Here is a 25,790-nt window from a genome sequence, read left to right as displayed (position 1 = left end):
TTCATTTAAATAATTTTTAATCATTTGATAGAAATAATACCTTTTCATGTAAAGATTATCTGGGAAATTTGAAGTTTAAATTGAGATGTTCAGTGGAGAAATTAAAAGTAGAATTATAATTATTATGGCTAAAGCAAAATAAGCAAATTAAAAATCACAATACCTAACTTAAATTGTTTCACAAGTTATATAGGCAGTAAGTATATATATAGAAAATATACCTGTTTACCTCCAAGCCAGAATTCTTGTTTGAGAGAATGTCTCTAAATAGGTGTCTGTTAACACAATGGTTACACTCATATTTACCTTTGTGAACTAATAATTTGTTTAACTGATAATCATTGTTTAATTATTTTAAGTTTATAACTGGAAAATAATGTCCTTAGATATTACAGGTGTAGTTTTTCATTATTTTTATCTTGAGTTTCCCAGTAGACTGGGTTGTCTGCTTGATGTCTGTTAATGGTTTTAGAGTCGACATTTCTTTGTTAGTATACATGCAAAAAGGAATTGGTTATCTCTCACAAAAGAACTATAAGCAATACCTCAGTTACATTATTTATAATTGTTTTTCTCTTTGTTTACAATTATTATTGTAAGTTCTGTAGTCACTCATTTGTGTGATTTTGTATGCACATGCAAATGCAGAGACTGTATTAAGATTTTGAGCGGACTAATAGTTGAAAGAGATTTAAGTTATATTTTGTTATATATTTTGTTTTTGTATAAAAATATGTCCACCTTCATATAATGTTCTGTGGAATAGCGCAACATCATTATTCTCATTTTTTCAGAGTTTGTACGTGTATAGGTTTTAAAACCTTACTGATGGCCATTAATTGTGCTTTGGCTAGCATTTGTTCTTTATTATTATTACTACTATTTTTTGCTTATACTGAACCACCAAAATGGATTTAATTGTAAGACATCTGCCTATAAGGAATATGTAAACAATGGCGGGCACACTCAAGGTCCATATAAATTTTAGAGGAACCTATAAATGCATAAATTTTAGAGTTTTAAACTTAGGCTTTTATGTAATTCTAGTTGATGGCATAATGATTTTTAGTGGCTACTATAGATGTAAAAAAATAAAAAGCCAGTTTTAAATGAAAGGTAAAATAAAATTTATTTGATTTTGTGGTAAAAATTGTTTGCCTTGTTTGCCTTGTTGTACCTTGTTAAGAATGTCACTTCTCTAATGTAACTTGTGTGTGATTTCTTAAGGGATGGCAATAGAAATAATGCAGATAATAGAACATTTAAGCTAATTTCCACAATAATCTTAAATACATGTCTGAGAATAATGTTAACGATGCAAATTTTCTGTCATCAATAAAATAATTTTAAAATATCTTAAGTATTATGAAAAGTTGGATTCACTTAATATGTCTATATGGTACAGAATTCCTTGTGGGCAATTAATTTGAAAAATGGAAAGCACTTAAGATGAAATAACATTTTTCCTTTTTTTAATAGACTCAAAATCACATTTGGTATGATTTTTGGTCCTAGAATATATATTTGATGTTACATTTATGAATATTAATGAGAATATAGGGTATTTATAGTAGATGTATTAATAAATGAATTTTTTTCAGTGCAAATATTAAATGCTTATGTAGCAATTAGCTTTTGAAGGACTCTTAGTTCTACACCTAATTTTATTTGGAAATTGTTTTGTATATCCTGGTAAATAATGGGATTTTTATTTTCTAGTCAAAAGAAAGCACATTTATGAAAAAAATGTTTTAGAGTTAACATCCTGTTCAGTAATCACAACAAACACCTGAAATGTTGATACGGTGTTAATTACATTCATCTAATACTGTCCCAAACCTTGAGTCCATGTTCTTAAAAAAATAGTATAAAGGGGGGAAAATGCCTAAGAATTCAATGTAAGATGAAGATATTACATACATTGTAGTAAAAGAACATTTAAGCTCAGTTTTTGTACAAATCTTTTAAAAAAGTTATGTAGGAATGTATAGCTTGTTTTATAGGTTTGCTATTGAATGGACAAAAGCTTGTGGTCAGCTGTGGTGACAATTGTGAGGAAATTCCCTTTGAATAAGGTATAGAATATCCCCGTTACTTTTTTGAATTGTAACACATTAATCAAAACACGTAGTCACTGAACTCCATAATCTTTGAAATGGCAGTATATTGTATTAAGGTGTATATTTTCATGATGTGAGACTTCCTTTTCTAAATATTTGTTTTAAAATAGTAAACATTTTAGATTTCATGAAGAATTACCTAATACTTGAGACAGCTTTGATTATTTTGCTCTTTAGAAAATACTGACTATTGGAGTTTATTGCTATCCTTATTACTGGAGTTCAGGGACAGAGTTTTTTTTTGGGGGGGGGTAGTTTTTTTCAGTGGGATTCATTGGTATAAGAGAAAAAAAATAGTGCATTCAGGTAGCCTATTGGGGTTTTTCTGCCTAAATTATGTTTGGTTTTACTAGCTCCCATTTAATAAGTCTTGAATAGTAAATGACTAGAAAAAATGGTCATACTTTGTCACATTTATAATTTTATTATTTGCAGGAAGGATTTTTTCATATTGAAAGTATTTGTCTATTTGACCAAATGTGTAATGTCTTTAAAGAGACACTGTAGAAGTAGGCTGTCTCAGTGAACCCTTTATGTTAAAGTCTTTTGTTAGGTAATAGCATTTGTGATCTTAATGCTTTTGAGGAGCTTTTGCATGACTTCACTATCAGGATTGTCACATTTTAGTCTCTTGGAACAAGGGCTAGAACAGTATGGGAGGTTGATATTTGTATGCTTTGGACAGGAATTTGGGATGTTACCCTGTTTTGCCATCAGTTTTCAAGTAGGTACGGGTGCATCATTAATCATAGGAAATGCAAAAATAAATAATCCAGTCCCATTGGATTTTTTTATATGAATACTTACCTTTTCCCTTTTTTGTATATACAGTTGAGGTATTTAGGTAACCCCTAACCTTTAGTTTCAACAAAGAAGTACAGTATAAAAATATTACCACAGTTTTCATTTGAGCAGCTCTAGAGAGGAAAAAAAAAAGCCCTCTAGAAGGATATTTGTTGAAAAAAAAGTTGTGATACAGAATGTCTTAACTCAGCCCCAATACAGTACTTGAAGACCACCAGTGTATAAAATTGAAAGCACATGAGTTTTGAAGCACTAGAAAAGGTTTGTAATTGATTAGCGCTGCTTGAAAGTATTGAAGTACAGTGAGTTTTGATTTGTGAATGGTTCTATTCAATAAAGATTAATTCTGTGTGTTTGATAAAATCTTAGTGCCTTCAATGAGTTAGTTTTTTCCTCCCTCTGCAGTTTATTTAACCATCAAATATTTCAGTGTTCTTTTAACAAACTGGAACATTTCTATCTTACTGAATTTAATTTTAGCATGACTGATTTAAACAAGTCAAACTATCAGTGATTAGTTTGAAGGGTGTAATTGAATAGATTAATTTTTTGTTCTTTTAAAATAACTAAAATGTATCATAATGTTATCATGTATATTTTATGCCTTTCTTGTGATTTGGAGACTATCCAGAGGTTCATACAGACTAACAAAAATATTTTTCTGTGATTTCTTTTAAATTTTTGCATTTTAAAATGTTTTTAAAATTTTAAAAGTGAGATCTTTAACAGCTATTCATGTAAAATTGGGATTATTTATTATAATTCAGAATAATTTGTATTATGAGTCTTTTGGGAATTGCATCGACATTTTTAACTTTTAATATATGTTGGAATGGTCTTCTGTGTATGTTCTTGACTTTTTAAATTGTCTCCCTGGCTTTTGGAAGTTAGCTGTTAAAAGCAAGTTGTAACACTTCAACATTATTAGATCTTGAAACTATGAAGTTATTGATATGGACCATAGCTATTATTTTGGAAGTTAATGTTTACACATCATGTTCAGTTACTATGGTCAGTTACAAAGGCTTTATTTAGAAATTTAATCAGCTGATATATTGTCATAATTAACTTCTTAATTGTAAGAAACTCCATGAGTCAGATCTGTCATTTTCAATAAACTTTATCATAAATAATGGGTAGAGTTTGAATAATGCAGATTGAAAATTCTTGTTCAATTCAAGGTAAATGGTGTGCTGAGAGAACAGACACTGAAAGATCTTCCTGTCTCTGTCTCTTTCTCTCTCTCCCTCACACACACACTTTTCACTCATACTGAGGCGAGCCAATTTTGTCCTTCACCTAGGGAAAGCTTAAACTTCAAAAAACTTATTTTACAACATTAGAGCACATACCTTTGATTTTTAATTAGGTTGTTTTGATAATCATTTATGAGAATTTAAGGCCTGAAGTGAGGTTTTAGACTTCAGATAGATTATGGGCTGAGGAAATGTTTGCAGTGTGATGACAACCTATACATAATGTTCACTACACACCTATAATTAGTTTGGTGTAGTGGGTTCATCTTAAATTGTCCTCCAGGTGCTAAAGTACTATTTGGGGGTGGGAGACACTAAATCCCACTTTTTAGAAGAGGAAGAATTAGTTACAATGTCTAAAAATATATGACATGCGATAGATGATCTTTATCTATTTCGCTTACTCTTCTGCCTTGTTTAGAAACTTGGTCCGGTTTTAGAAATTTTGTTGTAGAAATAGTTATTAAGGTTGTCACAGGAAATATAAGACCCTTCATAAGACAGGATAAAGAGCATTTTAACATATTATTTGTGAGAGTGTTAATGTCTTTGCTTCTAATGCTGAAGTAGTCTTTGATACTTGTATGGTTCCCCATCTGGTTAGAAAAATGTATTGCTTTTTAAACAGTAAGATTGTGAAAGAATAAGTTAACTGCTTGAGATGCCTGTTTCAAGTTATTCCTTCATATAACAAGAGTTTTAACCATTTTTTCCCTTATCTCTTACGTAGGAACTGCAAAAGTTACCATGTATAAGCTGTAATTATAGTGGGGGCTGTAATGTAGCCTAATTGTTTGTATGTTTTGCTTCCTTAATGCAGAAATTTTTAGAGTAATGTTTATTACCTATCATTACATTTCAAAAAAACAATCAGTGATTATTTTATGTGTTATAACTGGGGGGGGGGGGACCATGTTCAACTACTGAGGGAGTCACTACAGCAGTTTTATATTTTTTTGGTAAAATACAAACTGCATTTCCTCACCTTTTTAAGAGAAACCTTTTTTCTCCTTCAGGTTTAATTATTTCTCTTTGACCTAAACTAAGACTGATCCTCTGGTAGCCAGTTAAAATGTGTGAAGTAGGAGGAGTAAAGGAAACTCCAATCGTTAGTTGTAAGTTATAAAGCAAAGTTAATACAGGTATACAGAGCAAAAAGATTTATTTTAAAGGATAAAGGAAAATTTTATAAACTTGCCTTGTAGTTGGAACATGTTGGACCTCATAAAGAAAATCTTGTAAGTGTTTAGATATTTTACTATAATACTGTGTCAGCTGATGAATATTGAAGTAGTTTACTTTTGTATATCAACACTAATTTGAAATTGAATATTAAGGGACTATATTATGCCTGTTTTCTTTCAAAGTTCAGCATGATTTAATAGGTATGGCTTTTTAAAATCATGCAGGGTATCCTTACGGAGTTTTATTTTTCATGAGACTAAACGCTATTCATTTTGGTAGGTCCGAGAATATGATTAAAAGAATCCTAGACATTTCAGTGTTTGCTGTGTGTTTATAACAAGTTTTCCATGTGGATAATAGTATATACATGTAAAATTAAAATCACATAGAAAAATGTAATTGTGTGTAGGTTTTCAAAGACTTCTGTGGACTTTTTAATATCCTGGATGTCCTGGATAACTATAAAGATCTTTTAAAAATGTCTATCACATGCTTATAAGTTTATATATGAATATATGCTTCAGTTATATAAAGTTGTTTAGAAACAAGCTTGTGCATCTATCTTATGATGCAGTTTAAAATTACAAATAGATTTCTTTTAGTCAAGCTGGATAAAATGTTAACTGTACTTCAGGTTTATTTCTGCACTAGAGCATAATGGTAGAGCATAATGTCGAGATAATTCTGTGGTCTGTTATTTTGTAAAATTGCTTCCTTTTTGAAGTTTGCTCAAATATTGGGAGCTGCCAGGGTGAATACTTCATAATACTTTGATTAATTTAGTGTCTCATTTTATTGCAGTGAGGGTTAATGAGAATATTAAAACTTTCTTTTACTGTTTCTAACTACCTCATTTCTACAGCTCTAGAAAACATTTTGACTACTGTAAGATACTGTCATTTTTCTATTTCAAGTCATTACTCCGAGAAGCAGATAAATTACAGATTCCAAATGCAAATATGTACAGCATTTTCATTTTCCATTTTTCAGTGCAACAAAATAGCATTATCATCATAATACTTAATATACTACAACATTACCCGGAAAAGTTAGCAATTTATCCAAAAAACATACCTTTTTGTTTAACAGGTTCATCTCTTATAGGATTTTTAAAATATGATAACACTTACCCCAAAAGAAGTTTTGCTGACATGGTGTCACTGTGCTGAAGAGGCTGTTTGATGCCATAGTCCCTCCTTTTTTTTTCAGATAGAACTTGTACACTCTGTTGTAAATTCTGCTTGTAGCCTTAAACTGAAAATACAAACCATACCCAAACCTTGTTTTAGTTTTACAGTATGCCTGGAGTACATAGACTTTATATTTATTTTTTTCTGTCAAGAAATTATGTAGCTGGTAACATGTGAAAAGCAAGGAAACAAAACAAAAAGAAAATGAGCAAATATTTGAAGGACCTACTATTACTGCATAGACTGTGGTTAGAGAGCACTCACTGACTCTGTTGGTCTCGGTGGCTGGTAGTGACCTGCGGAGATTAACCATTTAAAAACCAGAGACTTCTTGCTGTCCTCCTGGAGAAAGTTTGCACCGCACTTGTGGTTCTGTGGTTGTTTGTGAGGCGAATGAAGCATTCACACAATCCAAAAAAGCAAAAGCTTTAAAACTCCTTTTTTTTGCAAGCACTATTACTGGAGAGACAGAATCATGTGGTTTGTGACCTCACAGTACTCAAAGTAAAGTGGGACTGCCTACCACTGTGGCTTTTCCCCCCTTGCTCTTGCTCTCTCTCTTTCACTGTCTCTCTCTCTCTCTCTCTGACAAAAGGCTTGTGGTAAGGCCCTTCCTGGCATCCAGAAGGATATAGCTTTTTAATTTTTGTGACTCATGAGGATTTGGATAGAATACAAATGCTGAAGGAACCAAACTCCTGTAAGGTTACACATTTGTACAGCAGAACTCTGCAGTTAAGGTTTTCCTTTCTGTTCCCCGACCCCCACATTTTTTTTCTTTTTTTTTTTCCTCCTCCCTTTTATTTGGTTCATTATTGTGTCTGTGGAAAAGAACAAAATTGGCTCAAGAGGCTGTGTGAAATTCTGAACAACAGTGATGATTTACAATAATTTACATCTTTGGATTGTATCACATTCTGGGGTCTGCTTCATATTTGCTGGGTGATTGGAGTCCTTCTGTTTTTCTTTTTCTTGTCTCCTTAAACTTGTGAATCTGTAACTCATTGTAAAAAAGTTTACCTTCCTTAAGGTCTGGTTGCAAACTGCTTGCTGGGCTCGACTGTAATTGGCTGTCATGAAAGTGTTAGTCTGGAGATTCCTTTACAAATACTAAATCATGTCTGTCTAGTTAATGTATGATCAATATTAGATGCCGGCTCTTACAATGAAGATTAAATGTAATTAGTAGCTTTTGTATTATGTATATGTTTACCTCATGACCAGTTTGAGGATCTTATAAAAGTGAATGGCAAGAACTGTGACATAATTTATTGGATGAATCTTAGGGTTTTTTTTTATGCTTGTAATTTTTTATTTTTCAAGGGAATGTATTCATTTTATATAGTTCTTTAAATACTTTATTTGGATATTAACTTTAACAGAGCCTTTGATAGCAAATCTTATACATCTATAAAGTAAAATTCTTATGTTGTAACTTATATTGTTCAATGTTATTGACTTTATAAGCTCAGAATGGAGTGGGTTAACAGAAGCTGTATTTTTTGTTTATAATGGAAGCTTTGAAATAAATTACAAAATGCTGTGTGTAGTAAGGAATAATCCACACAGACAGAGTATGTTAGTCGTCTCGATTTGCTAATTCTGATTCAGAAGAAAATTGGAAACATCTTTGTGAAACTATCTCCTTTTTTGCCCCTTTGGACATGTATGTATAGAACTCATTTTCTTATTAGGATGATTATATATCATAGGCAGAGAATTTCATATTTATGAATAGAGCTTCCTGTTTTCATCAGTTGAGAGTGATGGGGTGTTTTTCAACAAAAATTATAAAGCCGAACAGACCAATTTTCTAGACTTTTTTTTTTTTTCCATTTATCCACGCCACTCTGAATTTGCATGTTAGACTCCTTCCTAGTGTGATAGTAACTAGGAGTGGCGTGAAGTAAATGACTGGGAGGGTGGGCGGAGACAGAGAATTACAAAACATTATTTGGGGGGTATAACGAGTTTGGGGTTGGAAAACACTAAGGATGGTGTTATAGCCAAAATATTCCCGCTTCTGATCTTCCTAGCAGAGTTCATTATCTGTTTTTGTTTTTTACTAGATAAAGATAAATGTACAAACACATTCATAACTTTCTTTACAAAAAATTCTTGTGCCCAGAATATACTGGGAAGACAAGAGATGACTTCAGTCCTTTATTGTTCAAATGCCCAGAACTTTTTCATAATAAACTCTTAGTGATAGAAAATGAGAAATACATTTTAGTGTATTTTAAAACAGATTTATTATGCCTCATGGTGTGTATAAACAGGTTTTACATTGGAAAGTAAAAACTTTCATTTAATGTGTAAGCTACTCAGTTATTCTCTTTCATAAATAAGGTGTACCAGTGTGATCTATGAATTAATTTCCAGAGAATGTTAAAGGAGGGATATGTCTATATAATTTGTGGAATTTCCAAACATAGTGCCATATGCACATAAACAATAGCAGAATCAGGTAATTGAAAAAAATTTAGGTAGCTGTTACAGTGTGTGTGGTAAGTAAATGCTTTTCCTCTTTTAGAATGAACTTTTAGTTTTTGCAGAAGGATTCTTTGACATCTTATAACCCCAATTTTTTGCTAAGTATTTGCCCCTTATTTTTTTTTTTAAATTAAGCAAACTTTGGCCCTCCAAATTGACTTCTATGTATTTGAACAGTTTTTAACATCTGTGTGTTTTTTAACTGCTTGTTCTCTTTTTGCAGGTAACTGTCCTGTATGTAATTTTTTGGTCTGGATGATTACTCTTATTGCATAAGAGCTTAATAGATATTGTTGATTATGCCCTTTCTTTTCCCGTGAGGTCCATCAAATTCTGGCAGGAGAAAGAGAAGTCATGTGCTTTAAAGTTGGTATACTTATTATCCACATGCTTTTTTCCCTAAATTTAAAATATATCCTCATTAGAGCAAATGTTACTTTGTGGTAAACATTTTAAAACAACCGTGGTAATTGGTGCACATTTGATAACTGACAGTTTGTTTCATTAGAAATAATACTACATGTGATGAAGAGACTGACTCATAGGTTACTGAAAGTAAAGCTCTTGATTATGGATTTATACTATGCTTAAAATTAGAAATGGAAACCGTAGATCTTCAAAATTCCATCCTTTTTGGGGTTATGTTAGTATTTGCTGTGTTGAAGTAAGTAACAAGTTTAGGTTGGCTGTATAAATTACATACGTTAATGCCATGGAAATGAAATACAGCTTTGAACTTGAAATCTCAGTTTCAGAAAGTAAAGCAATTATCTTGCTTCCCTATTACCTTGTATTTAATAAATTTGTCAACATAAGTTGAACTTTTTATATTACATACCGTAAAAGTGTTTTAAATGTTACATATATCTTCATTGATACTTTTTTTTTTTTTTTTAAAGATTTTATTTATTTATTTGACAGACAGAGATGACAAGTAGGCAGAGAGGCAGGCAGAGAGAGAGAGAAAGGGAAGCAGGCTCCCTGTGGAGCAGAGAGCCCGATGAGGGGCTCGATCCCAGGACGCTGAGATCATGACCTGAGCCGAAGGCAGCGGCTTAACCCACTGAGCCACCCAGGCGCCCCTTCATTGATACTTTTGAATTACTTTTTATTTTCTGAACTAACTATCCTATTTGAATAGAGTAGTTTTATTAATATCAATCTTGTGCTCATTTCTATGTGTGTGTGTGTGTGTGTGTGTCTGTTTTTTTTGGGGGGGGGATTGTTTTAGACCTATTTACTATTCCTCTATTTTTCTTTTAATTGAAAACAATAGAAGCAAATGGTTTGGTGTAGGAATTTTGCAAATTGTAGAAATCCTGATTTGGCTTAAAATGTTCTCACTGATTGTGTGGTTTTAGTAAGGAACTTTCTTAATCTCTTGTTTCAACTTGGTTTGTGATCATTTTTTTCTGACAGTTTTTTTTGGATCTGATGTATAGCTGTTTAACTTTATGTAACATTTATTGGGCCTTATGTTGATAGTTTGAAAAATTTTTGTATTAGTAAGGTATGTATAATTTTACTAATGCTTTAAATTATGATTATGAGAGATTAATTTCACTTCCTCATTTTAATGGAAGTATATGTTCATGTATACAACTTCATGCACGTGTATGGTTTTTGTGTGTTTGTATAGGGTGTTATTTTGTGGTACTTTTTGAGAGTATTTTTTTCTGTTGTTTTTTTTCCTCCCTCCTCAGTTTGTCTTAATTAAATTATGTAAAAACCCAGAGCAATACCATGTCCATAATTGTTTGAACACCTTCATTTGCTTAGTATTAGCAACTATCTGTCTAAAGTGAAATTATGTGGAAATTGGATGCCAAAACAGAAAATATTTAACTTTCTCTCTCCTCCTCATTTCTCTCTTCTTTCCCCTTTCTTTCCTCCCTTTCTCCTCCAGGCCTTTCTTTCTTTCTTTTTCTTTTTTTTCTTTTTTCTTTCTCTTTCTCTGTTTTGATAGTTCTACAAAGTCTCAAAGTAGATTCTTAAGGTTCTAGTAGGGAATACTGACATTAATCTAAACTAATGAAGACCTGGTGGCTTTGAAGCCTCTAGCATTCAAGGCAAATTATTGTTCTATACTGATATAGTACACCTCACTTGTTGGATGGTATTGGCATCTGATTAGAGATTTTCTTTCTTTTAATAGTTTTTAATTCCTTCCTCTGTGTTAATTTACTTGTGACTCATTGTTTCACATGAGTTTAACACTTTAATTATGAGTATTCCTTGTCCCCCCTTTGTTCTTTGAAGTATAGAGTGGTCCATACTACATTTAATATAGTTGTATAAATAATTCATATTTCTTATAATTATTAGAACAATTCATCTTCTAATGCTGTCATTTTTCTAAGAAGAAAAAAAAGGCGAGAACTTGCAGAAAATATGGGAAATATGCTCATATGACAGCTGAGGATGTGGCTAGGCCAAAGCAGGAAACTACTACCCACAATGCAATGTTACATATACTACCACTTAATAAAATTTATATCAAACATGCTACTGACAAAACCAAGGAAAAATAATATCCCAACTGTACTAGTTAATGCACTAAATATATCTAGGGAAAAGTGAAACTAATCTCTTTGGAACCTTTGTACTTGGAGAATATAGTAAGTGAAACCGTGGGACATCATATAATACATTGGAGCCCTGTGGTAACCTGGCCTTTGTGCAGTGAGACTTGGTTGTAGGTGAAACTGTCTTATAATGAGAACCTTTTGGGTATTAACTTTCCTAAAAAGGCACAAAACGACACCTGCTTTCTTTTTCAGTTGAGTTGTTGCCGTATTAAAAAGGGTTAAAAGGACATTATCTGGTAGGAAAAATAAGTTAATTATGAGATATATTTGTCATGATTATTTAAACTTTTTACCTAACCAGGTGTATTTCTTTACATTTTGTTTTAAGTTGTTTTTTATTGCCAGGTTTGAACTGGGACTTAGGTTGGGACGTCATTTGTCCACTGAGGCATATTTCTTTTCTTTTTTTTCTTTTTTTTATTTTTTTAAAGATTTTATTTATTTATTTGACAGAGAGATCACAAGTAGGCAGAGAGGCAGGCAGAGAGAGAGAGAGGAGGAAGCAGGCTCCCTGCTGAGCAGAGAGCCCGATGCGGGACTTGATCCCAGGACCCTGAGATCATGACCTGAGACGAAGGCAGCGGCTTAACCCACTGAGCCACCCAGGCGCCCAAGGCATATTTCTTTTCAAAGTACTTGTTTTTCTTGTTGTTTCTTTTTACTAACCTACCTATAGATTACCTGATCAGTCCAAATGCTTTACCATAGAGAGGTTAGTTTAAAGCAAAAATGTAAACTGCTTTTATAATGTGGTTGATAAAGATATTAGGATATCTTCTTAAAAAATCAGGTTTCAATATACTTAGGGTTTCTGTTTATAAATCTTAATCATCTCTGCTCTTAGCTGTCAGACGTTAGCAATTTGAATGGATTTAGAACCTTAGAAATTTAGATGAATTTGGAGGTTTTATAAGGGAGGTTTTGTAAGATTTAAATACGGGAACATAATAGGGTTTTGAATTGATAATGTATAGAAATTTTATCAGAGAGATAATAGACTATCAAGCTAATGTTACTTATGAAAGATCCCCTCTTAGTATTCCAGTGTATGAAATTGTCTCTGTTTTATACCGGGCTTGGTATTTGTCATTTCATCATTTGAACATTAATAAATTGTTTGTCTGCATCTCTGTTAAGGATGATTTGCTTAATTGTTTGAAGGTATTTCTCCTTTAGAGAGGGCTTATCAATAACAGCTGTAGTACTGTGGCTTTTCTCCATGGACGCATGGTGGTCTTTAGAACAACGTTCTTCAACTTTGACAGGTGAGACAGAGGCTCTCCAGTGCCACTGCTTTTGGATGAATCTAGCTGCGGTTGGAGAAAGTGCATCTTGCCAAAATATATGGGTGAGACCACACACAGTCTTTAAAATAGTTATTGTAGGCTTATTTTTAGGGATACTTGTCTTGACAGTTCTTTTATTTGCATGCCAATTTCATTGCTGTGTATAGATTTTTCATTGGTTTCAGTAAAGGCGATTGTAGATTTAGATCTATCTTTGTTAAGCTTTGTGTGTAATTTACACTGGAAAATACTCTGTGTTCAGCCATAATTAACAGTGTAGAAAATATATTGAAAATGGATCACTTAGAATATTGATTTTTTTTTGTTTTTATAAATTTGACAGTATTCCCATTGGAAATCTCTATTTCTCAGAAAGTTTGGTAATCAAAAATTGCTCTACTTTGAACTTTAAGATTAAATAAATTATGGAAAAAATGTTAAATTATTCATATACCTTAATTACGTTAGTAGTAAGAAAAAATTTGTGGTTCTAGTTGTTCAGAAGTACATAGTTTTATAATATTGATATAATAAGGCATTGTTCAAATGTTTTACACTTTAGTAAAAGCTTGAAAGCATTGAAACAAATTGCCAAAAGTCAGCTTCTAAATGCATAGGCATAATATGTAAGCTATCCAGTTTTATGGAATGATTAAAACTTTATTCATTTTAGTAAACTATATAAAATTGACTATACATTTACAAAAGAGTATGTTTAGTCTTCTGAAACTGGCAACAAAGTGACCAGTTAAAGCACTCTTTTAGACTTTTATAAAATGTTGTTTCTTTTTATAAAATGGCAATTTGGATATTACTCATAATTCTTATTATTAGAGACAATATTAAAAATTCTTGAGTCCTAGCAGGTAATTGGTCATAAGATTTTTGACTTGATGATCACTGAATGTTGGTTAGGTATATTCAAAAATTGTAACCAACTATAAGGTAAGATTACTGTTTCATTCTAGATATTTTCATAGGGAAAATAGCATCTATCAAGATAATTGGAAATTTAATTTCCTCCCCAATATTATCATGATACCCTTTCACTGCTGAATGGTTCTGCCAGGAAAGCACTGGGGAAATTGTTCCTACAGCTTTTCCAGAGAACAAGTTTATAGAACGAAGAGAGAACATAGTATACACAAAAAGATTGTTTAAAGAAAACTTTGGCCCTTTCCTCTCAGCAATTGGTTATGTTTGTGGATCCTGATTGGATGCTGGGTTTTAAAAAAGAGCTTTATAAATCATTTGTAGGATATTTGTGGAAACTTCAGTATGGCCTGGATATTGATGATACTATGGAATATTTATTAAGTGTGATAATGCTATTGCATGTATATAGGAAAATACCCTTATTCTTAATAGAGGTGCATAATGAGTTATTTTCATGAAGTCAAACATGAATAAATACACAAAACAAATGTGGCAAAATGTTAACAATTGGTGAATCTAGGCAAAGGGTATACTGGCATTCATTTTACTATCTTCCACCTTAAATAGTGAGTTCTGAAAGGTGAAACATTTTGTGGAAAAGTTGTATAGGGACTTGATTTCAAGTTGAAATCAAATAGCGGGGGAAATTTTATTTATTTGTATAGTCAGTTTTAAAAAAATGAGTCAGTATGAATAGCCTGGGCTCTACATAGCAATTTTAAGATTTTAGTTTATAGTTTTATATTTTACATTTAAATGCTATTCACAGTAAAACAACTGGTTTTCACAAGTTTATACATGGAAAACATAAATTGGAAAATGGTATTTTGAAAGTACTGACTTATTAACTTGTTTATGCTATTAAATTATACTCTGTCAAGAAGTATTTTAATGAGCAGAAGCCTGTTATCTCTATATGCAAATTACTTATCCGGAGTCTGTGTCATACTAGTTAATACCCTGTCAGGCGTCTGTTAGTTTTTTCTGTAGAGGGCCAGATAGAATATATTTTTGACTTTGTAGGCCATAGGGTTTTTGTCTACTACTGAACTCTGCATTGTAGTGTGAAAGCAGGTAAGTAAATTAGACAGTAAGTGAATGAATGGGCATGGCTGTGCTCTAGTACAGCTTTGTATATAAGCAGGCACTGGCGTGCCAGATTTGCTCACTCCTGCCGCCTATGCTTTGTAGACATGCATCTGTGGCCAGTGAAGAGCCTCTTGCAAAACAGGCAAGAAAAGTTTGAAATAATGATCAGACTTTTTTTTTCATTTATTTATTTTCAGCATAACAGTATCATTATTTTTTCACTACACCCAGTGTTTCATGCAATCCATGCCCTCTATAATACCCACCACACGATCAGACTTTTAATTTACATGTTATGATGGAATTCCTTCTTAAACTGTTTATAAAAATTTGTTTTTGTGTTCTATTTTTAGTTTATTATGTTAAAGATCACAGGTATGGGTCTTAGGAACTGTGTTGAACTGAGCATTGCATTTTCATCTTGGTCATGTAATCATTATGTATTGTAAATAGTTTTATAAGGCACCCTGAGATCTTTTTAGGGATAAGGTTGGAATCCAAATAAGTCTTGATTGTAGACTATTTCCAAATTATCATAAATCTTAATTTTTAATTTATCTAGTTCATTATTAATAAGAAAAATGCGAAGTAATTTTATTAGTGATTGTGATGCACTATTTACCCTGTTTTCCATTTATATTTGAATTTAAATCTGAGTAGAAAAAGGACTTAATTATTTTTGGCATTAATCTCCAGAACATTCATTGCACCCATCATTGGACATAATATCCAAAGTAAATTAGTTTTCTGAAGATTCATGTACGTTAGGTAGACTGAGTATTATTTATTGGCTGCTGCTGCTGATTACGACAATTGAACAGGAAAAGTACCTTTTTAAAAAACGGATAAGGAGCAAACGAATCCGTGTTCTGATCTGAATTTGAGACCTGTAGTATATTAATATTTTAAGTTTTAAATAATGAGCTGTATAGGAATGAGATAGCTTTAAGCAAAAGTTTACAATTCAGTTGTTGGACACCTTATTTTATCCATTAGCATTTTAAGCAATTCCAGTTATTACACACATAGCTAAGGATTAGACAGTTGAAAAATTATTATTACATAGACCTCATATAATTTCATCACAAAGGAGCAACCTTCCACCAATCTTTCTTCCTTAAAAGAAGCTCTGAATCTATGCTATCCTAGTTAATAAACAGGGATTCTGCCTCTTTGCCCTCATTTTTGATAAAGTTTTAACATGAATGCTTTTATACTTTTCCCCTTTCTCCAATACTTAATTATAAAAAAGACACACAAATCATTATAAGTAATAAGAATAGCCTATCTGGCAATGAGCATAAAAATTCAATATTTAGAGACTCAAAAAGCATCATCCAGGGTCATTAATGTGAGTTCATACTGTCCTAGCTACCTTAATATATTTTATTTATTTATTATTATTTTTTTAATGAAGTTTACCTTAATGGATTTTAAAAGGTAATACTGTTTTTACAGCAATTTAATAAACTAATAGGACAGGAGGAACATTTTATTAAGTATACTTTATTTAAAAAGACAGGAGGAACAGGAGGATCATTTTATTAGACAGGAGGAATAGACAGGAGGAACATTTTATTAAGTATACTTTATTTAAAAAGATAAATATTTAAAATTTATATAGGGAAGATTTTCATCTAAAGTTAAGAAAAAATAGTTTGGCATTTAAAATCATAATATGCATTTATTAGGAAAATTAACCTTTGAAGAATAAAACCTGACCTAAAGATTAGTGGTTAAATGAAGAATTACTTATTATATTTTATCTTTTGCACTATTTTAAATATCTAGGACTTTTGTTTGTTTTTAGCTATCTTTTTTTTCCCCAAATTAAGTATCCTAAAGATTGCATATTTCTGAATTATTCAGTATTACTGATACATGTAGCAGCATTTCTTTGTAGTCATTTATTACATGAAATCTTTATCAAGTTTAATACTGAAAAGTGTCAAAAAACTTTTTAAAAAATTAATAGCTTTTTTTAGAGCAGTTTCAATTCCACAGAAAAATTGAGTAGTAAGCACAGAGTTTCCATATACCCCCTTTCCTTCCCCAAGCCCCATTTCCCCCACTATCAACATCTTACATTGGTATTCTGTGTTTGTTACAGTTAATGAACTGATACTGATATATTTTTTTTAAAGATTTTATTTATTTATTTATTTGATAGAGATCACAAGTAGGCAGAGAGGCAGGCAGAGAGAGAGGAAGGGAAGCAGGCCCCCTGCTGAGCAGAGAGCGTGATGTGGGACTAGATACCAGGATCCTGAGATCATGACCTGAGTCGAAGGCAGCAGCTTAACCCACTGAGCCACCCAGGCACCCACATTTTTGTTAATTCAGTAGTTTACATTAGGGGTTATTCTTTATGTTGTGCAGTTCCATAGGTTTTATTAAATGGGTAATTTTGTGTATATTACATTATATATATATATTATAGTATCCAACAGAATAGTTTTTCCTAAAAAATCTCCATAAAATTTTGATTAAATACGCATAACATAAAATTTAGCATCTTATCCATTTTAGATACTGGCCTTTCTACTGTCTCTACAGTGTGTGTGTTCTTTTCAAAGTATTGTATAGTTGGGGGCCGCCTCAGTGGCTCAGTGGATTAAAGCCTTTGCCTTCAGCTCAGGTCATGGTCCCGGGGTCCTGGGATTGAGTCCCACATCGGGCTCTCTGCTTAGTGGGGAGCCTGCTTCCCTTTCTCTCTCTCTGTCTGTCTCCCTGCCTACTTGTGATCTCTGTCTGTCAAATAAATAAATAAAATCTTTAAAAAATATTATATAGTTGGAATCATACAGAATACAGTCTTTTCAGACAGGATTGTTTCACTTAGCAATATGTATTTAAGATGCCATGTCTTTTTTGTGGTTTCATCACTGATTTCTTTTTACTGCTGAGTAATACTTCATTGTATGAATGTACCACAGTTTATCTGTTCAACTATAGAAGGACATCTTGTTTGCTTCTAGTTTCTGTCATTTATGAATAAAGAGTACAGGTTTGTGTGTAGACAAAAGTTTTCAGCTCATTTGGATAAATACTTAGGAATGTGATTGCTAGATTGTTTGGTAAGACCTAACCAAACCAAAGGTTTAACCTTGTAAGAAATTGTCAAATTGTCCAAAGTGGCTGTGTCATTTTGCAGTCCTACTTGTAATGAGTGAGAGCTCCTGTTCCACATTGTTGTCAGCGTTGACTGTTTTGTTTTGAGTTTAGCCATTCTAATAGATGTATAATGGTACCACCTCGTTGTTTAATTTTGCAGTTCCTCAATGACAAATGATATTCAACGTCTTTTCATATGCTTATTTGCATGTATATATCTTCTTTGGGAGGAATCTGTTAAGTATTTTTTCTATTTTTAATTTATTATTTTGTATTCAGTTCTTTAAGAGTTCTTTGTGTATGCCATATTTTGTTTATACAGATACTGGTTGATGGACACTTGAGTTGTTAATTTTTCTGGTCAATCATTCCAGCAGTTGTTCAAGCTTTTGACAAAGATCAGTTGACTGTATTTATGTGATCTTTTTCTGGACTCTCTGTTCTGTTCCATTGACTTAGATGTCTGCTCTTTTGCCAAAACCACACTGACTTGAATAATATAGCTTTATTATGTTACAGTGATAGAATATTGGTTCTCCATAAAGTAACTTGTTGGGATTTTCATAGGGATTGCTTTGAATCTGTAGATCCAGTTACAGAAAACTGACATCTTAGCAATGTTTTCTTCTGGTCACTAAAAACATTTATCTAGATCTAGGTCTAATTTGATCACACTCATCAGTTTTCTAGTTTACCTCCTTGAATCTTCTATGTATTTTTCTTAGATTAATAACTAAATATTTATTTATTATGCCAGTATAGTTTTTACTTTTTTTTTTTAGTTTCAAATTTCAGTTATTGATTGCTGGTATTTAGGAAAGTTATTGGTTTTCATATATTGATCTTGTATTCATTCTAAAGCCTTGCTATTAATTACCTATTATTTCTGGGAGTGTTTTGTTGTTTTTTTATGATTTTCTGCATAGATATTCATGTAATGTGTGAGGAGACAGTTTTATTTCTTTCCAATCTTCATTCCCTTTATTTTCTTTCCTTGGCTTATTGTATCAGCCAGAACTTCCAGTATGATGTTTAATAAGAATGGTGAAAGAGATATTCTTGCCTTTTTACTGATCTTACTAAGAAAGCATCTAGTTTGTCACCATTAGGTATGACATTAGCTATAGGTTTTTTGCCAATGTTCCTTATCGTGAATGGTGTTTAATTTTGTCAGATGCTTTTTCCTTATCTATTGAAAGGAACATATGCTCTTTCTTCATTAGCCTGTTGATGTGATGGATTTTATCACTTGAGTTTCAAATGTTGAATGAGCCTTTCATGCCTAGAAAAAAATCCTGTTTCATCATAGCATATAATTATTTTTTATACATTATTGGATTGGACTTGCTAATATTTTTTTGAGGATTTTTTTCCCCCCTGTTCATGGAAGATAGTTTTTGTATTTTTCCTTACTTGTAATGTTGTTGTCTGCTTTTGGTATAAGGGTGATGCTAGCCTCAGAGAATGAATAAGAAGTGTTCTCTCTGGATGAGACTGTAGAGAGTTGTAGAGAATTGTTTGCCGGTGAAGCTGTTGTGGCCTGTGCTTTCTGTTTTGGAAGGTTATTACTTATTCAATTCTGAATCATATCAATTAAACTTTACTTTTTGTAAAAACTTTTTTTAGTGGTTGCTCTAATATACACTTAAAACTAATCCAACTCCAGTTTGAAATAACAATATGTGGCTTTACACGTAGTGCAAGTACCTTATGAAAGATTATTCCCTCCTTTATAAAGCTTTGTTGTCAGTCACTTCACTTATCTAAAAGCTATAATCATTGAGTATATTGTTGTTATTATTTTGACCGAGTTGTTACTTGTTAGATCAGTAAATAATTAATAATTATTCCTTGCCCGATACTGTTTCTTTATATAGATACGTGTTTCTGACATATCATTTTCGTTTTCTTTGAAGAATTTCTTTTAACATTTTTTCAAGGCAGGTTTACTGGTAATGAATTGCCTCGTGTGTGTGTGTGTGTGTGTGTGAGAGAGAGAGAGAGAGAGAGAGAGAGTGTATTTAGTTTGCCACTTGGGAAAAATAATTTTGCTGGACACAGAATTCTAAGTTTTGTTTTTTTTTTCTTTCAACACTTTAAATATTTCATTCATCTCTTCTTGCTTGCTTAGTTTCTGAAGAGAAGTCCAGTGTGATTCTTATTTTGACCTATAGGTAAGATTTTTGTGTTTGTGTGTGTGTGTGTGTGTTTATTTTTCTGGCTTCTTTCAAGAATTTCTACTTGATTTCCTACAGTGTGAATATGGTATGCCTCAGTGTCAGTATTTCAGTATTTATCCTGCTTGGTGTTCTCTGAACTTTGATGATTTGTGGTTTGGTGTTTGTCCTCCTCATTTTTTGAAAACTCCCAGCCATTTTTACTTCAACTGTTTCTTTACTTTTCCTCTCCTTTTGGTAGTACCATTACATGTATGTTACTTTTTGGGCAATTTTCCCACAGTTCTTGAATATTCTTTTCTGTCTTTTTTATTCTTTTACCTTTTTACCTTTAAAATTTTTAAGTTTATTGACATATCTTCAAGCTTTGTGATTGTTTCCTCTACCATGTTTAATCTACTGGTGAGCCCATTCATTTTATTTTTACAGTGTTTTGATTTTATGGTTTTAGCCTTTCTTTTAAAATTATTTATTTATTTAGTGTTTTCTTCTCTTTGCTTACATTACCCATGTTCTCACATGATGTCCATTTGTTCCATTACAGCCTTTAGCATACTAGTCGTTGTTAATGTAAATTTCATTATGATTTTTAAATTTCCATCATATCTGAGTCTAGGTCTGATTCTTGCTTTAACTCTTCAGATTGGTGTGTTGTCTAATTAGAATGTCTTGTAATTTTCTTGTTGAAAGTCAGATGTGATATATCTGATAAAAGAAATGGGTAGGTAGGCCTTCAGTGTGAAGTTTCTGTGTTTATCTGGCTAGGAGTTAGGCTGTGTTTGCTGTTGCTCTGGCCATAGTGTCAAAGACAAAAGTTTTCTCAAGTGTCCCTGTTTTTCTTTTTCCTATGGTTGTTGGGGTTCCCTCAAGACTCCTTCTTAAGTAGCGTCTGAGAGTTTTGGGTCTTTCAGCTCTACTCTTATTGTGGGAGAAGCTGATTGATGTGGTAGAAGGGGTGGCAGAAGGGAAGTCTATAATCCTGTGCTTAGGTTTTAGTCTTTAGTGAGCTTGTGACTTTCATAAGTGCTTCTCTAATTCTCATCCCCTCTCTCCTCACATCACACTGGGTTAAATCAGAAGGCTAGAGGAATAGGGGTTGAGTATTTTTTCCCCCATATGTAAGGCTAGATGAGGCTGGAGTTGGATATTTCCCTTCTCCCATTCCAAAAACTCTAGTGGATGCTGATGTTGAGTGTTTTCCTTTCTCTAGGGGCGGTTGGTTTTTTGGTGTAATGCAGGTTGGTTAGATTTTGGTAAATAGTTCTCTCCAAGGGCTTTTGTTCAGTAGAACAACGTACCCTGGAACTTTTTCAAAAACAATTACTTTCTTCTTTCCTCTACTGGAGAGGATTTTTCCTTGGTATTCACCATGAGAACATGGTGGGTTTGTGGAAGGTAAAACACAGCAGTCTAGCCAATGCCCCCTCCCCCCCGCCCGGAGGCTGTACTGCTTGGAGTTTCTGTCTTTCTTGCTAATCTTTAGCAATTAATTAATACTTACCCTTTAAGTGTTCCTACCTGGTTCCAGTTATGGGTTCTGCTTCTTGGAAGCTGTAACTCTTTGTATTCATATGTCTGTCTCCTCTGGTGTTTACCACATTGGTTTGCCCTGTGACCTCAATTCTCTGATGGATTTAAGAAGAGTGGTTGATTTTCAGTTTGTTTAGCTTTTTTCTTATCTTGAGGAAGGGAGTGATGCCTTCCAACCTGTTTATATGTCAGCCTGAAAACCAGAAGTCAGAACCTTTTTTTACAACAATTTTATAGAGAGCATTATCTTAAAATGTGAAATTTAAAAGTTTAGTATCATTCATCATTTGTTCATTCTGTCGGCATTTATTAAACACTAAATATGTATTAGGTATTAAGCTCTGTGTTAGTGCTGGGACTACAGAGTTAAAGCATAGTTTGCAAGTGAAACAAATTTATATTGAAGGAACTATTTGGAGCACACAAAGAAGTTTTTGAATGTAATACTGTGTGTTGAATACTGTGACACATAAACATGGTGCTAGGTAGTGGTGGAAAAGTAATTTCAGTCAGACTGCAGGATTCAGTGAAAGTTACTCAGAATGGGTGAAAATTAGCTGAATTTGAAGGACTGTTAGGAGTTGACTCAACACCTGTAGGTAGGAAAGGCAAGAGGAGGGAAATACAAAGTGGAATGTTAAGGACCAAGATCACATGGAACAACATGCAGCATTTTGTGAGTTGCACTCAATTTTAAGATGTTGGGGCAAAAGTTGGGTGCAAAATGGCTAGAGAAGAGTCTGGAAAGGTAGACAGGTAGACAGGTTAATCAGGAAGGACCTTACTTGTTAAACTATTTAAGTTGATTGAACACTATGTTCAAAACTTAGGGGAGCCATTATTAGATTTTCTTGAGGAGGGAAGTGACATGATAAAGGTGTAGATGATCTGGTAGCAGTGTGGAGGATGTATTATTAGGGGAGACCAGGAGGATTTTGTAGTTGAAAGAGAGCCCGAATCAGTCAAAATGATAGAAGGAAAGTGAACTCTAAAAACCATTGATGGAAGTTGATAGTTTATGTAGCATGCAGTTCTGTTCATAAACTAATGGACAGAGTGCACATTTTGTTAAGCATTGTGATAATAGACTTATCTAACTGAATTTAGGTGAATATATTTGTGAAAAGGTTTTTTGTTACTCTATAAATTCAAAATGACAAATTAGATATACTTCTGACTGTCATAACACTAAATCATGAAGCACAGTAAATAATGCATGGAAACAACAAATATTGCAGTTATATTGGAGCTGGTATGAAAAGACCCTGATATTTTGTGTTTTTTAAAAAGATTATTTAGAAATGCAAGTGGTGAGATAAAATGAATTATGTTCCATTAATGCAATTGCTTTTGTTCTTATTTATAGTTAAAAGCTGGTATTTCTTACTTTAAATAATGGAGGTAGCCTTGAATCTTAGTTTGGAAATATCTATGAGCCATGATTAGCCACATTGCTGTTGAGAGTCGAAAAATCGGACCATGGATTTAGTAGTAATAGAACCCACACTGCCTTTGCTCTCAGTGTTTCAGTTGGGTTTCTTAAATGTTTCTAGGAATAAGAATTTCAGCTTGTTGACTTCCTCTGCCATTTGTGTTCTTTGAGCACTCACGTGCATTTTAATGGTAAGTATGTTATAGATTGGTAATGATTTTGTACCATTGGTTGCATTAAAAAAATAAGTAAAAAGAAAACTAGGTGTAGTGGCTTTGTTCATTTGCTTTCTAAGATCTTTTTGACATTCTTACCATTAAAATGATTCTGTTAGTAGACTCAACAACTGAAAACAAACATCTGGGAAGCTTTTCTATTTATGTTTTTCTGCTCTTAGTTTGGATGTTGTTTCTTTTATTTTCTCACTGCTAATTACCTTCCTCCTTGGCCTTTCCTGTTAGGAAATTAAAAAAAAAAAAAACGTTTTGAGGTCTGTTGGTATGGCTTTGAAATAGTTCTTGCTAATAGTCTATTTAGTTTTAGGAAAATGATACTATCCTTTTAAAGCAATGGTATACTCGCAATAGCAAATGTTACCATTAATGCCAAACATAATGATAAAATAGTGGAAAAACTGAATATAAGTTTAGTTTTTTTGGATGTAATTACAATGAAATGTATCTCTTTTTCAGCATAATTACTGACTAATTATTGTGGTAATTTATCTTTCCTTTAAATTATTTAAAATAAATTCCTCACAGTGCTAAACTCTTTTTCAGAATTAGAGCTCTTTAATTTGGATGGGTGGGTAGAGAGAAGTTACTTTTATCTGTAACATTTTCCTGTAGAAAACAGTATTAAATGTCTTTTAATCTATAATGAAAGAAATGTAATGATTAGATGCTCATATTTATTCATTTAAATGGATAAAAGTATATATTATTTTCCATTTACATCTCATCCAATTCATGTGAGTGACTCTAGTTTGTCATTGATCCTGACCTGTGGTGTATGGGCAGTCAGTTGCCTTGTAGCAGATTTATGCAACTTTTCTACAGTAAATAATGAAATCCACATGAATAAAGGGCATTTAAAATACGGAGTTAAAGGAAACTGTCTATACTTGAGGTTCCTTTTTAGTTATATTAACACAAAGTACAGGTGTAACGGAGACACAGTGGTTTGGTTCCAGACCACTGCAGTGAAGTTATTATCACAATAAAGTAGATCAAGTGGTTATTTTGGTTTCCCAGTCCTTATAAAAGTTGTGTTTACATGATACTATTGTCTTTAAGTGTGCGGTAGCATTATGTCTAAAATACATACCATGGGGCACCTATGTAGCTCAGTCAGTTAAGTGTCTGCCTTTGGCTCAGGTCATGATCCCAGGGTCCTGGGATCAAACTCCGCATGAGGCTTCCTGCTTAGTGGGGAGCTTGCTTCTCCCTCTGTCTCTTCCCCCACTCATGTGCTCTCACACTCTCCCTCTCTTGCTCTCTCTCTCAAATAAATAAAATCTTCAAAAAAAAAGTGATAAGGAAATGGAAGCACACAAAGCTTAAATGACTTATCCTCAGTCTTGTGATTACTACTAATGGCAGTAAAAGCACCTACCCTCTCACTGCCCTCTGTGACTTTGTGGTTTCTGGTCTCACCAAAATTTTGACACTGTTGTTTTTAATGCACATCTTTGTTGCACATGGGAATAAGCAAGGGGAGAGAGTCACAGTGGATTTTCCCTGGCTGTTATGGTGGATGAGAAGTTGTGTATCAGTGGTATTTGTGGATGGCCTAGACAATCTGGAGCAATGTTGCTTGTCTAGAATTGCTGTTAGATTGCTAAAAGGTCAGGTGAATGGATAATCTCATTGTAATTCATATTAACTTTTAAGAGAGTAAGTACAAGTTTTGAGAACTCTTTATTACATTTGGTAATACCATTGGTATAAGAGTAGGATGCATTATCTTTGAATTTTGAAGGGCATAATTTAAATTTTTGTTCTCTCACTTAGTAGTTGTGGCTTTGAGTAAACCATATAACCTTGAGAAGCTATCCTGAAACATTAAAAGTGATGATAATATATCTTAAAAGATTATCATAAGACTAAAATGATATAAGTTTAATTCTGTCATGCTTAGCTCAAAGTAGGTAAGACATTCATGTATTATCTCACTAACTCATCAGCTGTTGAGGTTTTGTTTTTATCTCCATTTTGCAAATGCAAAAACAGCTCAGAGAAAGCTTACTTGAATTGACCAACTTCACACAGCTAAGAAGTAGTATATTTAAGTTTTGAACCTGTGTGTATTTGTCCCTCGCTGCTGACCACAATTCTGTATAGTAATGTCTTCGGTGGGGGTGTAGCCTGGAAAACAGTTGTTATATCTCTGTTGGATGTTATCTTCTCAAGGTCAGCCTTCTTGCTTTCTCTGTTTTGCTTGTAGTGTAATAGTTGAATCAGACTTCGTGGGTTTGAAATTTGGCTTCACCATTTATTTGCTGTGTGACTGGTGGCCAAGTACTTTACTTTTTGGCCTTCAGATTCCTCATTTGCAAAATGGAAGTAGCAAGGCATCTATCTGAACAGGA

General features: G+C 32.9%; 1 protein-coding gene across 4 annotated transcripts in view; it reads left to right on the top strand.

The window, feature by feature from the left end:
• SUPT3H (SPT3 homolog, SAGA and STAGA complex component) overlaps nt 1-25,790 on the top strand; it is a 560,284-nt gene that overhangs the window by 45,224 nt on the left and 489,270 nt on the right. The window contains exon 2 of one of the 4 annotated variants that reach the window (XM_045071049.1): nt 12,902-12,984. The exons of the other annotated variants lie outside the window; for them this stretch is intronic. The gene's annotated coding sequence lies outside the window, so the exon portion shown is untranslated. The remainder of the gene's footprint in view (nt 1-12,901; nt 12,985-25,790) is intronic. 4 annotated transcript variants of the gene reach the window in all.

This window comes from Mustela putorius, unplaced genomic scaffold (assembly GCF_011764305.1).
Source record: "Mustela putorius furo isolate JIRA1106 unplaced genomic scaffold, ASM1176430v1.1 tig00003983_pilon_pilon_pilon, whole genome shotgun sequence".
NCBI lineage: Eukaryota > Metazoa > Chordata > Mammalia > Carnivora > Mustelidae > Mustela > Mustela putorius.
This window is presented reverse-complemented; position numbering and strand designations above follow the sequence as displayed.